This window comes from Schistocerca cancellata, chromosome 2 (assembly GCF_023864275.1).
Source record: "Schistocerca cancellata isolate TAMUIC-IGC-003103 chromosome 2, iqSchCanc2.1, whole genome shotgun sequence".
In the NCBI taxonomy this organism is placed as follows: Eukaryota; Metazoa; Arthropoda; class Insecta; order Orthoptera; family Acrididae; genus Schistocerca; species Schistocerca cancellata.
In genome coordinates, this window is record NC_064627.1 from 265,174,350 (window position 1) to 265,190,933 (window position 16,584).

Sequence of the window (16,584 nt, forward strand, 5' to 3'; positions counted from 1 at the left end):
TCCTCTGTTTCTCGATGATACAAAACGTACTGCTCTTCTTTGGACTTTCTCGATCTACTCCGTTAAGGATCCCACACCGGGGACAGTACTTCAAAAGAAGACGGACAAGCCTAGTGTAGGCAGTCTCTGTAGTAGATCTGTTGCATCTTCTAAGTGTTCTGCCAATAAAACGAAGCCTTTGGTTCGCCTTCCTCACAACATTTTCTATGTGTTCTTTCTAATTTACGTTGTTCATAATTATAAGTCCTAGGTATTTAGTTGAATTTATGGCCTTCAGATTTGACTGATCTGCAGTGTAACCGAAGCTTAACGGATTGCTCTTAGCACTCACGTGGATGACCTCACATTTTTCATTGTTTACGGTCAATTGCCAATTTTCATACCATTCAGATATCTTTTCTAAATCGTTTTGCAATTCCTTTTGATCTTCTGATGACTTTACTGGACGATAAACGACAGCATCATCTGCAAACAAGCTAAGATGGTCATATTGGCTCCAAAACCGTCTATAGAGATAAGGAACAGCAGGGGTCTATAACACTACTTCGTGGAACGTTAGAAAGCACTTCGGTTTCACTCGATGACTTTTCGTCAGCTACGAACTATGATCTCTCTGGCAGGAAATCACGAATCCTGACACATAACTGAGACGATATTCCGTAAGCATTGACTGCAAGCTGCTTGTCAGGTACAGTATAAAAAGCCTTCTGTAAATCTAGAAATACGGAATCAATTTGAAATCCCATGTCAATAGCACTCAATGCTTCGTGTGAGTAAAGTGCTAGTTGTGTTTCACAAGATCGATGTTTTCTAAATCATCCATGTTCACTATGAGTCAATAGACTGTTCTGTTCAAGATGGTTCAAAATATTCGAACACAATATATGTTCCAAAATCCTGCTGCGTATGTATGTTAATGATATGGGCCTGTAATTTAGTCGATTACTTCTATTGCCTTTCTTGAACATTAATGTGACCTGTAGAGCTTTCGAGTCACTGGGTTCAGATCTTTCCTCGAACGAGCGGTTGTACATGATTGTTAACTATCGTGCTATTCCATCAGCACATCTGAAAGGAACATTATTGGCATACAGTCTGGACCAGAAGACTTGCTTTTATTAAGTAATTAAGTTACTTCATTCCAAGGACATCTACTTCTAAGTTGCTCATGTTGGCAACTTTTCTTGATTCGAATTCTGAAATGTTTACCTCGAAGTCTTTGGTGAAGGAGTTTCGGAAGGCCGTGTACAGTAACTCTGCTTTGGCAGCATTGTCATCGACGGTATTTCCATTGCTATCGCGCCGAGAAGGCACTGACTGTATCTTGTCGCTAACATTTTTTACGTATGACCAGAATCTCTTTGGATTTTCTGCCAGGATCGAGGCAAAGTTTTGTTTTAGAAGCTGTTATAAGCATCTCGCATCTGCGCTAAATTTCGAGCTTCTGTAAACGTTCGCCAATCTTGGTGATTTTGCGTTCCTTTGAAACTGGCACGGTTTTTTCGTTTTTCTGGAACAGTGATCTGACTATTTTTGTGTACCAACAGGTATCAGCTCCGTCCTTTGTTAATTTATTTGATATACACTACTAGCCATTACAATTGCCACACCAAGAAGAAATGCAGATGATAAACGGGTATTCATTGGACAAATATATTATACTAGAACTGATATGTGATTACATTTTCACGCAATTTGGGTGCATAGATCTTGAGAAATCAGTACGCAGAACAGCCACCTCTGGCCGTAATAACGGCCTTGATACGCCTGGGCATTGAGTCAAACAGAGCTTGGATGGCGTGTACAGGTACAGCTGCCCATGCTGCTTCAACACGATACCACAGTTCATCAAGAGTAGTGATTGGCGTATTGTGACGAGACAGTTGCTCGGCCACAATTGAGCAGAAGTTTTCAGTTGGTGAGAGATCTGGAGAATGTGCTGGCCAGGGCAGCAGTAGAACATTTTGTGTATCCAGAAAAGCCCGTACAGGACCTGCAACATGCGGTCGTGCATTATCTTGCTGAAATGTAGGGTTTCGCAGGGATCGAATGAAAGGTAGAGCCACGGGTCGTAACACATCTGAAATGTAACGTCCACTGTTCCAAGTGCCGTCAGTGCGAACAAGATGTGACGGAAACGTGTAACCAATGGCACCCCATACCATCACGCTGGGTGGTACGCCAGTATGGCTATGACGAATACACGCTTCCAATGTGCGTTCACCGCAATGTCGCCAAACACCACGGCTGCGACCATCATGATGCTGTAAACAGAACCTGGATTCATCCGAAAAAATGACGTTTTGCCATTCGTGCACCCAGGTTCGTCGTTGAATTCACCATCGCAGGCACTCCTGTCTGCGATGCAGCTTCAAGGGTAACCGCAGCAATGGTCTCCGAGCTGATAGTCCATGCTGCTGCAAACGTCGTCGAACTGTTCGTGCAGATGGTTGTTGTCTTGCAAACGTCCCCATCTGTTGACTCAGGGATCGAGACGTGGCTGCACGATCCGTTGCAGCAATGCGGATACGATGCCCGTCATCGCGACTGCTAGTGATACGAGGCCGTTGGGATCCAGCACGGCATTCCGTATTACCCTCCTGAATCCACCGATTCCATATTCTACTAACAGTCATTGGATCTCGACCAACGCGAGCAGCAATGTTGCGATACGATAAACCGCAACCGCGATAGGCTACAATCTGCCCTTTATCAAAGTCGGAAACCTGATGGTATGCATTTTTCCTCCTTACACGAGGCATCACAACAACCTTTCAGCAGGCAACGCTGGTCAACTGATGATTGTGTATGAGAAATCGGTTGGAAACTTTCCTCATGTCGGCACGTTGTAGGTGTCGCCACCGGCGCCAACCTTGTGTGAATGCTCTGGAAAGCTAATACTTTGCATATCACAGCATCTTCTTCCTGTCGGTTAAATTTCTTGCCTGTAGCACGTCATCTTCGTGGTGTAGCAATTTTAATGGCTAGTAGTCACAACTGAAATTGTGATTGCTAACGCCCTAACTGTTTCAGAGATACATACGTCAATAAGGTAGTAAAAAGAAACGACGCATGATGGTACATGGGTTCCAACCTTTTGCCTTACATCCCTTTATCCACAATTGTAGGTTTCAGAAGATCTTGGAGTTACAATAGTCTGTCTCGCTACGACAACTCTGTGTTCAGTAATCCCTATATCCATTTTGATGCTCGTTATTAACTCAGGATTGTTTGTTGCTAAGAGGCCAAGTGTGTTTTCGCAAGCGTTTCCTCTCTGAGTGGGCTCATGAACTAACTGCTCCAAATAATTTTCGCAGAATCCGTTTAGCACAATTTCGGACGATGTTTTATGCGTACCTCCGGATTTAAAAATACATTTTCACCAACATACCGAGGGCAAATTAAAGTCACCAACAACTATGATTCGAGTACTTTTTTGCAATTAGACTCAATTTTTCTTTGAACCTTTCGGTAGTTGTATCATCCGAATGTGGAGGTCGGCAAAAGGATCCAATTATTATTTTATTCCGGTTGCCAAGAGTGAACTCTACCCGTACTAACTCTCAGGAACTATCTACTTCAATTTCGCTACAAGATAAACTACTTCTAACAACAACAACTATGTCACCGCCAAATGTGATAAGCCTATCCTTCCTGAACGCCGTTATGTCCTGAGCAAAAATTTCGGCTGAACTTATTTGTGGCCTAATCCAGTTTTCAGTGCCTATAACGATTTGCACATCAGTGCTTTCTGTTAGCGCTTGGAGTCTGGTACTCTCCCAACAGACCTACGACGCTTTACGACTGTTATACCAATGCTTCCTGGCTCTACGTTCTTCTCGTGTTCGACCTGAACCTTTTGAGAGTGAATCCTTTGTGTGTTTCCCAGAGACCCTCGAACTTAAAAAACCGCTCAGTCCATGTCACACAGCCACTGCTACCGGCGTAGCTGCCTCCTGCGTTTTGTGGACTCCTGACCTATTTCGCGGAACCACTCTTTGGTACAAGTCGAGAAATCTTCAGCCTACACGGTCGCGGAGCCGTCTGAGCCTCGGATTCAGACCCTCCACTCGGCTCTGTACCAGAGGTCCGCAATCAGTCCTGTCGCCTACGCTGCAAATGGTGAGCTGTGCTTTCGTCTTGCAAGCAAGATTGGCAGACTTTACCACTTATGACAGCCGCCCAAAACGAGATAGAATCTCTTCCGTTCCAAAGCTGCACTCATCATTGATACCGGCGTGAGGCACCATCTGCAGGTGACTGCACCCTGTGCTCTTCATGGCTTCCTGAAGGATCCGTTCCACTTCTGGAATGCACACAGAGTGCTCACTGACTTTCTTCCCCTCTTTGGCAGCCATGTCCCTAAGTGGCCTCATAATGCGCCTAACATTGGAACTCTCAACTAGCCCGGATCATACAGGCTGAGAGGTTTCCTCTGAAACAGGACAGAAAGCACTTGGAACCTGTTTGTCAGACTAACCAGGGAGGCTTTACGTGCGGCCTCCTGGAAAGTGTTTCGTTACCTTCCTGTGGGTACCCCATCATAACACATGGTCAAATCATTCCCAATCACCAATGCCAATGTTTGTGGCTATTGCTTGTTGTCTTTCTTTAACCTCATTACCTTCTTCTACCCATTCCTCTTTCCACTGATCCCTTGGGTCGACTTCTAGTCTCTTTTCCGCCACTTATTGTTAGATAGATTCTATGGCAGTTCAACTTTCCACGACTTACTGAGTCCAACCTGGTTTCTAACTCACCAGATCTCTCGTTCTCTTAATTCTTTTCTCTCTTTGCCAGACTTGTTTTAAAGGATAGCAAACTTGCAGAAAATTAATGCGCGGACGTATGTTCCCAGGCCTACTAGTGCAGCCCTCATCTCAACTACTTCAACTTGGGCCGGTGAATCGATCTCTACAACAGAAGGCAGTTTATTGACACTTAACGCCTGAGAAGGCAGTTAATAAAATAAGATCATGAATGTCGGAGTGGTGTTACACATATGTTTACCAACATGAACTGGCAGAAGCAAAGGGTTTCATGGAACAAGGGCAACAGAAATAGACATGCTACGTTATGGGCTTATGCTAAGCTGTTAAAATCAATCACACAAGGCTGAACAGAGAGAGCACAGACATGTTACATAAACCACAAAAGTAAAGAATAAATAAAAATAAGAAAGAAGTTCATACAATGAAAAAGAGATTGGAGACTCCTTTGAGCGTGTTGGTACTCGTCCTGTCTGTAATTTCACGCGTTACACGATGCAACACAGTGTTACTCACTGGATACAAGAAAATGGCATGGTATGGCATGGCATGGTCGTCTCAGGACGACTATGTTCAACAATGAATGGAAAGAAACTGCCTGCAATGCGTCTGTCCGTGCTCTGCTACAGTACTGCTGAGCTGTATTGGATTTACCAGATACGATAGACGGAGTACATCAAAGAAGTTCAAAGAAGGTCAGCTCGTTTTGCATAATCGCGAAATAGGGGAAAGAGTGTCACGTATTGATAAGCGAGTTCGGATGGTAACAATTAAGACAAAGGCGTTTTCCGATGCGGCGAGGTTTTTCCACGAAATTTCAACCTCCGGCTTTCCCCTCAGGATGCGAAAATATTTTATTGGCACCAACCTACACAAGGAGAAATGCTCATCTTAATAAAATAAAATATATAAAAGCGTGCACGAAGAAGACTAAGAGTTTTTCCCGTGTGCTGTTCGATACTGGAACGGTAGAGAAACAGTGTGAAAGTGGTTAGATGAACCCTCTGCCAGGCAATTAAGTCTGAATCGCAGAACAGTCAAGTAGATTTGTATGTAGATGAAACAAGTTAACTTACATAAAATATTCAAACCAAGAGTGCCGCGAAATTAGGAAATTAGTTCGCTGAAGGCGCCACTCTTTTCACTCAGTCGACTCGGAATGAATTTTGACTGCTACGACGTTGCGCAAACACAAAGTACCAATCCCAGAAATACCGCTTAAAAAGTTGAAACTGACGTGCGTTACAAAAGAAAGATATCCGAAAGCTTCGTCAGCAAATACGCGATAAAATAAGAAATGAAGCAAACCTTGAGAGACTAAATTCACTTGTTATTGATGCACGTAGTTACATCTCACTATGTACAAAGGCCTCCTTGCTAAACCTCATTTTACACGTAACATTTAAATGAAAGTAACCAGCCGGCCGGAGTGGCCGTGTGGTTATAGGCGCTACAGTCTGGAACCGAGCGACCGCTACGGTCGCAGGTTCGAATCCTGCCTCGGGCAAGGATGTGTGTGATGTCCTTAGGTTAGTTAGGTTTAATTAGTTCTAAGTTCTAGGCGACTGATGACCTCAGAAGTTAAGTCGCATAGTGCTCAGAGCCATTTTTTGAAAGTAACCAAGAATTCAGTTTGCAAAGTAATCTACAGTATTACATTTTTGACCGAAACAGACTGAAACCCCGTACATTTGGAAATAAATATAATCCTTATCTAGCTCCAAACCATATTAGTAAAGTAGAGAGATCTACCGTCTTGTACTCACTCGTCTCAGAAGAAAAAGCGACCCTGACCGTTCGCATATTTCAGCCATTCGCGTCCACTCGGGAAGTGGAGGGGGACCAGTACCAATCACCCCTTGTAGGCGCTTAAGGGGAAACACTATATTTCTACTCTGCCCTGTTTTCACTGCTGTCCCCAACAACCGAAATACCTTTAGGTTGGTAAAGGTCAGCCATACAGTGGTTAACTCTCTGGTATCCCACGGATCTTTGAAAATAGACTAATTCATTCTTCCAGTTGCTCAGAAGGGTACTCAGGAAGGGATATGGAGCAATTAGGTACAATTACATAACAAATTTACACATTTTACCATTAGTCTTTCCTCCAGAGACCCGTTGCCATCCCCTAAGGCGCACCATTCAGTGACAATGAAGTGCTAATAACATGTTTGGAAATTCTAAATGACAAATCTTATTTAACGGGACTAACTGTACCATTTCAGTCTTTATTATCATTTTCGTGAGTTCACTGACTTGGTTATGTGGAGCATTTAGAGTAGAAGATAGGGTACGTGTCAATTTGGCACACTTATGAGAAATTTATTACCGCCTTGGGAGAAAAAAATGGTTCAAATGGCTCTGAGCACTATGCGACTTAACTTCTGAGGTCATCAGTCGCCTAGAACTTAGAACTAATTAAACCTAACTAACCTAAGGACATCACACACAGCCATGCCCGAGGCAGGATTCGAACCTGCGACCGTAGCGGTCACGCGGTTCCAGACTGAAGCGCCTTTAACCGCACGGCCACACCGGCCGGCCCTTGGGAGAAAAATTGTACACCAATGTTGACAAAATCAAGAGACCGGCGCCAGAAAACAAAAGCAATGATATTCAAAACCAACTTTTCATTTAAATATAGGGTGGGCCACCTCAAACGTTTCACTTCCATTTGATGCTCTGCTCCAGAAAAACAGTTCCATAAAAGACATGCTAACACTATTCTTATTATTGGATGTCTCCGCCGGAAAATCTTTACACACATTTTATTTTATTTTATTTTATTTAGTTTTCCTTTTGATAAAAGCTTTTCGTGGTAGTGTCAGCATGCACTCTATATCCTCTTTACATTTGCCGTCATTAGTTAATCTGTTATTTCACTACTCTAATAGCAGGTGCCTTCCATTTCTTGTACCGTTTCGTTTTATAATCAAATTCCATTAGCATCGCCCGATTTTGTCCGACTATCGATTCCTTGTTTTAACTTTGTTGATGCTTATTTTATAATATCTTTTCAGAACACTATCAATTATAGTCAAAGGGTATTACAAATCTTCTGCTTCGATGATGGAATTGTTATGTCAGCAGTAATTTTCCTTCTTATCTGTTTTCCTCCTTGGTTTCTTTTATTGACTGTTCAATATAAAGATTCATTAGCATGGAGCATAGACTGAAAGCTTTTCATACATCCTTCTCAATTAATGTTCCATTTTCACGGCTCTAGTACCGCAGTCTGATTTCTGTACAAGTTGTCCCTGATAAATTTAGAATTTCAAAGTGTGCATCTTATGTTGTGAAGAAGCAAAGATAGCAAAACTATAAAAATATGATAATCCTGCTTTAACTTAAGTTCTAAGTCTTGGGTTCAGTATTGCCGCACTTGCTGCAACGTTTCCCCGGAACCCAAACTGATTTCCTCCTAAGCTGACTTCTATCGGTCCTCCCATTTTCCTGTAGATTATTTGCATTAGTAGTTAACGTCAGTAACAAACTAAATTGATTGTCCAGTAATACGCAACTCTTTAGAAACTATTTTCTTTGTAACTGGGCTGACTTCTACATTGTGGGATTTCGGTATATTTTGTGAGTGAAACCGTGTAGATCGCTAAATAAAATATCTTTATGTATTACTACGTTTCGGTATCTGCCATCAGATATCGGCAGTTGAGATACAAGGAACATAAAGAGCAACATGTGTTTGTTATACAACATCGACCTCGAAAACTATAAAAAGTTACAAAGTATTTTAAAATATATACTCTCTGAAAATCTTTGAATTCGCGAAACATGGTTCAGAACACTGTTGTCCACGAAACTTATGATTCATCTTGACAAATACACTTATTTAACATACACCCAGCACGAGCTCAATTAAATCGATCTTATGAAATAAAAGTGCCTCTGTTCACACGATGTAATGAATGTTATGAATGTTATTTACGGAGAATTTCAAGTTGGTTGATATTCCTGGAGTTTCCGAAGGCTTTGGACAACATTTCTTTCAAGCAGCATCTAATCAAAATGTGGGCCTATGGAATATCGCCTCAGCTCTGCGATTGGATTCAATATTTCTTCTCACAAAAAGTTACAGTACACAGTAACTGACGAGATACAAGCTAATGAAACTGAAGTTATCTGTGGTGTTTCCCGAGTCTTTGCGTTCTTGAACAGTTTAAATGATTTAGGAGATAATCGAACACCATTCTTAGCTTGTGATTGACGTCATATATTACCGACTAGTGATTCAGCAGAAATTCAGAACGAATTATGAGCAAGTGTCCCATAACGGTAAAAGACTGAGGTCCTTCACATGAGTACTACAAGAATTTCGTTGAAAGGCTGTCAGTGAGACCGTCACACATTAACGGAGGGTTAATTAAAGCAGGTTAAGTCTTTTCTTGCTGCGTATTTTTTAAGAAACGTAGTGTCAATAATGTGCTCCTCCTGCCCTAAGACATTCCTCACACCATTTCAACAGATTTTCATCTGAGGTTCATCACGAGTAATGAAATTAATTTCATGTCTTACTGTATCTTTACGTTCTTCTATAGAGTGGGGATTCTTTCGGCACATTTTACCTACCAGAGCGTGAGAGGGCATGGAAACGCATGAGTAACGTGGTAGTTTTGGCGGTCCTCGGCAAAGATCAGTGACAACGGTCTGAACGATACTATATGGAATTAGCCCAGTGAAATAATAGTGTGCCCGTAATAAAACTGCGAAAGTCTTCTTTCCTCAACGACTGTACAAGTTCTTGGGGTGTTGAATCCGAATTTCAATTTGTCTAAACATGAAAAACCGAAAATAATCACACTTTTTTCAGTTTTTCGTTTACGACTCGAAAATACGTTTTTATAAGATCACCAAATGCTACAGCGTTAAAGCGACAAATTCTCCTAAAAAATACATTATTAAGATTTGATTTTCTGACGAGCGCTATCTTCTGCGGAAACGTCAAAACGTCCATTCCCACGCCATACATCTCGAAAAACGTTAATGTTATCAATAAAAACCCTCACTCCGCGTGAAAGGACATTATATTCCTACAAGAGACATAGTTAACAGTTTATTTTCTCATAAGAGGTCAAGGAGGAAAGCGAAAAGAGAAAATTACGAAAAATGTCATCTGCTCCTTACAGCCAAATGACCCCTTCCATCTGTCATTCAACAGTTCTACACTTTCAGTGTATTACGCGTAAGAGATTGTTTTGAACGAATCGTTAGGAATATGCAAGTTTGACGAAAACTTTAACGCATTATATTTAAAACGTATTAGGTACACGAAACCGAATAGGAGGGTGAATATGAAATCTGTACGTAATAATGTACATGCGTCATGAAATGAGTGAATGGCGAACACAGGAATGGTTCACCTGGAAAAGAAAGAAGGCATTTAGTGAAAGAATATGAATACAAAAGATATATAAATTGTGTAGTGAGCTATTGATGAATGAAGAAGTTGTTACCTGATGTCATGCAGGCAGCTATTTTAGTCGTCTTGTGGATGCTGGTGACCCAGGCAATGTTTCTTGGGCTCTTGAAGGTCCAGGTGAAGGATCTTGGTCAATGAAAAGTCCAGGAAAAGCGTCATGGGCTCTGGAAGGTTCAGGCTGGAAAGTGAGTTGTTTCTAAGATGCATAATGCTGCAAAATATTATACCAATAATACGTTCTGACGCCTCCGCTGCTCCAGACAATAGTACTGCTGCGTAGCCGCCCAGGTCGTCTTCGTCTCTACATGAAAATTGTCGTCGATGATGGAGCACAATCCTTGATGTTGCTGGCACAGTTTAGTGCAGAACAGTGATGCCCACCTAGACCCACACTGCCCTTGGCAATCTGTCTTACGTTTGCGACATATATGCTGCAGTGTTAATCTAATATATTAGTCACATTTTTGCGTTTTCCTCGATGTCGACAGTAGAGTTTCCTAGCGCTTGTCGAGAGTCCTTTGTCTACGTAGTGTAGTTCTCCATTGTCTCCAGCTAGGGGCTGTGACTGCTGTGTGTGGAAAATTTGGAAATTTGTCCATACCTAGGCTTACACTCTACTTAATCTAACTTACACTAAAGACAACACACACCCATGCCCGAGGGTGGACTCAAACCACTGACCGGGGGGGGGGGGGGGGGGGCGCTCTGTGCATAGATGCAAGCCAAGTTGGCGACACAGCATCACTGCTGTGGGTCGTGAGGATCCAATGGACGCCCAGCACATCAGAGCCCACCTATCGATCTGCACTGGTGGCCAGCCTAGTTACTGCTCGCATTGAGGTTGACGGATGTCTGTGGTCGAGTGGGAGGTCACCTTGGGGCGACCAGACCAGGAGGGATGTGTGGACACAAGGGGTCACTGTGCCAGATGACATTTTTACAATAGGACAGGACGTTATTATAAAATTCGTCGTTTGTCAGGAAATCATAGATTTTTGTTTAATAAGTTTTTTGACATTTATTCTGGTCCTTTCTATGTAGAGAGAATAGTTCATCCGAAGACAGCTGAAATTAAGAACTTTCGAACGGGAAAGTCTCACGAAGTGGAACATATCTCCAACCTTAATTTCCGTGGAATAAAATTTCAAAATGGCATCAATTTGAGTGGTTTTTAGGTTTTTGTCATTGTCTGCAGAAGCAGTGTTTAGGGTTTTCCGCTCAGGAAAGAGTAAGATAACTGAACAATGCAAAGGCCTTCCAAGTGATGTATGTGAACACAGTTATTAAGTGTATTGAGGAATTTGTCTGCTTTCAGGAAAGCAGTGTGTTAGTAATTGTGTAACTGTTAATGATTCTTATTCTATTAGTGCGGAGATGGCCCAAGCACATAAAATTTTGATGTCTTCTGGCCTGGCAACTTCGCTCCCAACTCCACTCTTTTCCTTTCCGTAATGTATTTGAGGAAAGCTGAGATGCAAAGGATGTAATCTACCTTAGTGACCTGAGAAAATTAAAAGTAGCTCCAAAGTAATAAAAGATCTTTAATACTCTCCTTTTTTCAAAAGAGCTGCGTGTGTCGCTATTTTACACACAGCTGAATGTGTGTGAACTGACAACGCCAAGGAAGACCGAAGTCCAGAAGAGAAGAAACCACGACTAGCCATCGACATGAGGATAGGGTGAGAACACCGACTTACAATGATATAGTCAGAAGCAGCAGCCTTTAATCTGAAGAAAACAGAAATCTCAACAAATGTAATCCATAAATTTGTGCTATTACGCTCATTGTCTTTACAGTTTGACAGTTGAACAAATAAGGTTAAAAACTGATGGACAAGCACAACCCAAGTTATTTACCTTAATTTTGTGACATTACTGATATGTAATTCCTTACAGTTTTAGATTCCAGCGTGATGGGGGGAGACCAAAGAGGTTGTTACCATATATACATATATAAAAATTTAAAGTCATTTAAAAAGTTTTAATTCTCTTGATTGCAATTCAGATAGAATTTGGTGAGAAATTAGTCTTACGTTTATGTGTTACAGATAAAACAGAGAATCTGAATAGCAGGAAGCATATAAATAAAATGAGCGGTAGTGTGCTGCAGTGAAATCTAACGAACAAGGTACTTTAAGTAACCATAGACCATATCAACAGAATAATGTTTTTCAAAACCATTGTGGATGAAAATGCACACAGGTGTTAGGTAAAGGTCTGTACACCACATCATTATGTGAAGTACCTTATCGGTTAACTTACGTACGGTTTACAGTTGTACAAGTAGGTCACTGTTGATATATACTCAAATTCCAAGCTTCATTCGAAATATTTCAGATCAGGCTTCATAAAATCAAAGTCCCCACAATCTTCAATAACTAAGTTCCGACAATTCTCGGAAATTTTTCCAAATGTAACTACAATCTAACATATTTTAGTGTCCTGCAGACTAGCAGAATTTCCTGATGCCCACACAACACACATGGAAATTTCACTGCTCTTCGTCCAACATTCGCAACCTCCACTCCTTCACATTCCTCAACTATCACCATTCAGCAATACACTGGAGTTTTTAAGTGTCGTACGTGTAACGTAAAACACTTCTTAGTTTATGTGAAGAACCACTTAAAAGAACTTAAAAATGAAATGTTAGCCTGAACGTATGTGCCTTATGTTTATAGGATGAATGATTGGAGTTAAACGTATTATCCAAACGATATCAAATTTCCATCATACCAATGCTTACCTACAGTGTAAGTCAGTGTTAGTTAAACAATAATAATAATATTGTTTACACATCTGAGGGACAACAGTGGAACTAAGGCTGAGCCTTGGGTAACCCCATATGTGATTACTCCCCAGTCAAAATAATGTCCCCAGCCTACATGTGTCGAATTAATTAGTACAACTTCTGGCATTCTCTTGGGTAGATATGACATTATCCACTGGTTCACTGTTCCATCAGTCACATAACCTTCAATATATGTAGGAGAATACTGTGATCCACATGGTCAAATTCTACAGACAGATCGCAGAAAATACGAATGGGCGCTTTAAAATTTGGTGAGGGAACATGTAGATTGCATTCTCAATAGAACAACTCTTCTGTAATCCAAACTGTGATATGTTATACTGCTGCTAAGATAAGATACTATTCTGGAATATATGTTCTTCTCGAAAATTTTTTGAAATGATGTCAGAAGTGAAACTGGTCGGTAGTTATTGAGATATCCCCTATCACCTTTCTTACGGAGGGTTTTGACAGTGTCATATTATATGGGAACCAATCTTTAATACTCTACTGCAAACACCAACAAAACCGGTTGAGTTTTTAGTTTTGAGAGACTGTATAATTTTCTTAATTTCGGGAGGAGAAATTGGAGATACATCCACTTGATTGAATTGAATGCGACTGGTATTTCAACATACAGCTGTCAATTTTTCCTTGAACTGTTTGTCCATATTCTTTCTACCACGATTAGGAAATGGTGAAATGGTTATTAAATATATTTACTATCTATGACCCGTTATTTATACCCCTTGTATTCAGTTCAATATTGACAGTGTCCTATTCTGTAGCTGGTTGCCCTGTGTCGGGTTTCACTTTTGGGAATCTATATTATGAATCTTCTACTACTACTAGTACTACTGCAGGTAGTTAGGAACCTATTTGAATCTATAATATGAATGTACTGTTATTACATTACGGACCACGGAACCAAGTGTCTGAATCTACGGAATGAATGTACTGCTAGAATAACAAGTATTCTAACAGTTGCACCACACTGACCACACGCCTTTATGAACTATTACAATGCGTTTTACTGCGTAAGTACGAGGGCTGTTCAGAAAGTAAGCTCCGATTGATCGCGAAATGGGAACCACAGTGAAAATTAGAAATGTTTTATTTTTAACAGTTAGCTACACCATCCAGCTACTTCTCTACGTATTTGCCGTTCTGACTAAGACATTTGTCGTAGCGTTGTACCAACTTTCCAATACCCTCATCATAAAAGACAGCCGCCAGTGCTTTCCGCCAATTCTCTACGCTGGCCTACAGCTCGTTTTCTGTGCCAAAATGTTGTATTAATAGCCAGCGGTTCATGTGAGCAGAAATGAAACGCAGGGGGAGTCAATTACGGGCTGTATTGTGGGTAGTCAAACATTTCAAATTGAAAACGATGCAGGAGCATCTTCATTGCCCCTTCAGAATGCGGCTGAGAATATTGCCTTGTAGAAGAAACTGCACGACAGTTATGTAATGTTGGCTGTATAGCTTCAGGCGAAATTTCTCACCAGGTCCTCGTACTCGGCGGGAGACACTATTCTCTAGACAACTTTACGCGATCACTGTGAGCTCAGAAATGAGAGGAGTGACGTCATGCTATCTAGGGTCATACTAGAGACACTGCCCAACACATCTGTGCAAAGCTTTATCGGATTATCATAGTCGTTTCCATTTCGCGATCAATCGGAGCTTACTTTCTGAACAGCCCTCGTATATCATTGTCATATAAGGCTCAGATTAAGCTACGGGGGGTTGAGGAGCACTCACACTTACGTTTTAGTCATGAAATCCATCTGATTTGAATCCTTCTGGAACGCTATTAAATGACGGATATGCATCCGCAATCTATAGATGTTGTATAAACGTTTGATGTTAGATACATCCGAAAACGGGAAATAACTAGCTGTAGCATTGCTTCTGTAGCATTTTTTGATCTGTCAACGACACTGAGATGTAGAGTACAGTTTAACTAATAACAGCAGACCTTCGCTATTATGAGTGTTTGCAACCTTGGTCAGCAAAAGCTTTACCCCACCAACACCCTTGCTGAAGGGAAGACACCGTTATTCATCTGAAACTATTGATAAAGCTTACTGCAACTTCAGATGTCTATGCCGTGTTTATAGATGAATATCAGCAGACAAATGCAACTATTCCTTCCACTCTGAGAACTTCTTTCTTGGGATCTTTTACAAATGCTGAATTCGACATCAAATTCACCGATTTCGACGCGAAATTGGCTGATCTGCTTTATGTATGCAGTATAATGTCTATGTTCATTTCCTGCTGTTTACTTTTGGATTGATCTCTATTATCGTGTTTCCATACTTTCATATCCAATCTTTCGATCTTGTTTTTTATTATGTTAACCGTGCATTATCTGTAAACAGGAAAAAGTGAAAAACTTGAATCATTTTTTGACATAGCAGGTGTAGAAGTATGAAACCGGAATTTAGTTGGAAAAACTACACGCCTGATATTTAAAACTGATAAGCAATATTTCATTGAAAATAATTTCCGTTGCTGTTTACATAATTCTCCCACTTCTCCGGCAAGCTATGAATCCCACGCCAAAAAAAATTACAGTTCTTTTTTGAAGCGAACCAGTCACCGAGCCATTTTCGTACTTTTCATACGAACTGAAGCATTGTTCAGCCAGAGCGTGTCACAATGATGCAAATAGATGATAATCGGAGGGACCAAAGTCCGCAGAATAAGCCGGATGCCCAAGTATGTCCAAACTGAACGCCTCGATCGTTTCCCTGATCCGTTTGTGTGTGATGGGGCGTTATCATGGAGCAATATGATTTTGCGTTGCCTTTTTCCATATGCCGGTCGTTTTTCACGTAATGCCCGATTTAAATCAGTCACTTGCTGTTGGTAATGACCAGTGTTAACGGTCTGACTATGTTTTAGCAGCTCATAATGGATGACTCCCTTCTGGTCCCACCCTTCTGATACCACTAATCTTTTCAAAGCGATTTGATCCTGCAGTGGACGTCGATGGTTTCCCTGGATTCACCCATGATTTATGACGTTTAAGATTCTCAAAATATATCCACTTTTCATCACTTGTCACTATTCGACGGAGAAACGACATTCTTCCGTATCTGGCGAGCAGCAGTTCACAAGTGGTCTTTCGATTTGCTTGCTGTCTGTCCTTCAGCTCATGCGGTAATTTTCCCACTTTCTTCACCTTTCCCATAGCTTTCAACCGAAGAGAAACGGCTTTGTGTGTCACATTCAATTGTTCCGAAAGTTCTGCAATTTGTCTTCTTCGAAATTTTTCGGCGGTTTCTCGCACTCGTCGTTTCTCACCTTAAAATCGCCAATTTGAATTTTTTTGAACCACTTGAAACACTCTGTTTTCCTAAGAGCATGTTTATCGAAAGCTTTTACAAGCACTCGATGCGATTCTGCAGCAGTTTTCTACAAAAGGCAACTGTAAACCAATGCTCTCCGCAAATTGCAGTTCGCAGGTACAAAACTCGACAAGTTTATGGGTTTCAAACAGATACCGATGAACAAGTTTGTTTGTGTGACCATCCTTCGTAGCAAGCATATAAATACTTGTTTTGTAAATAAAACTGCCT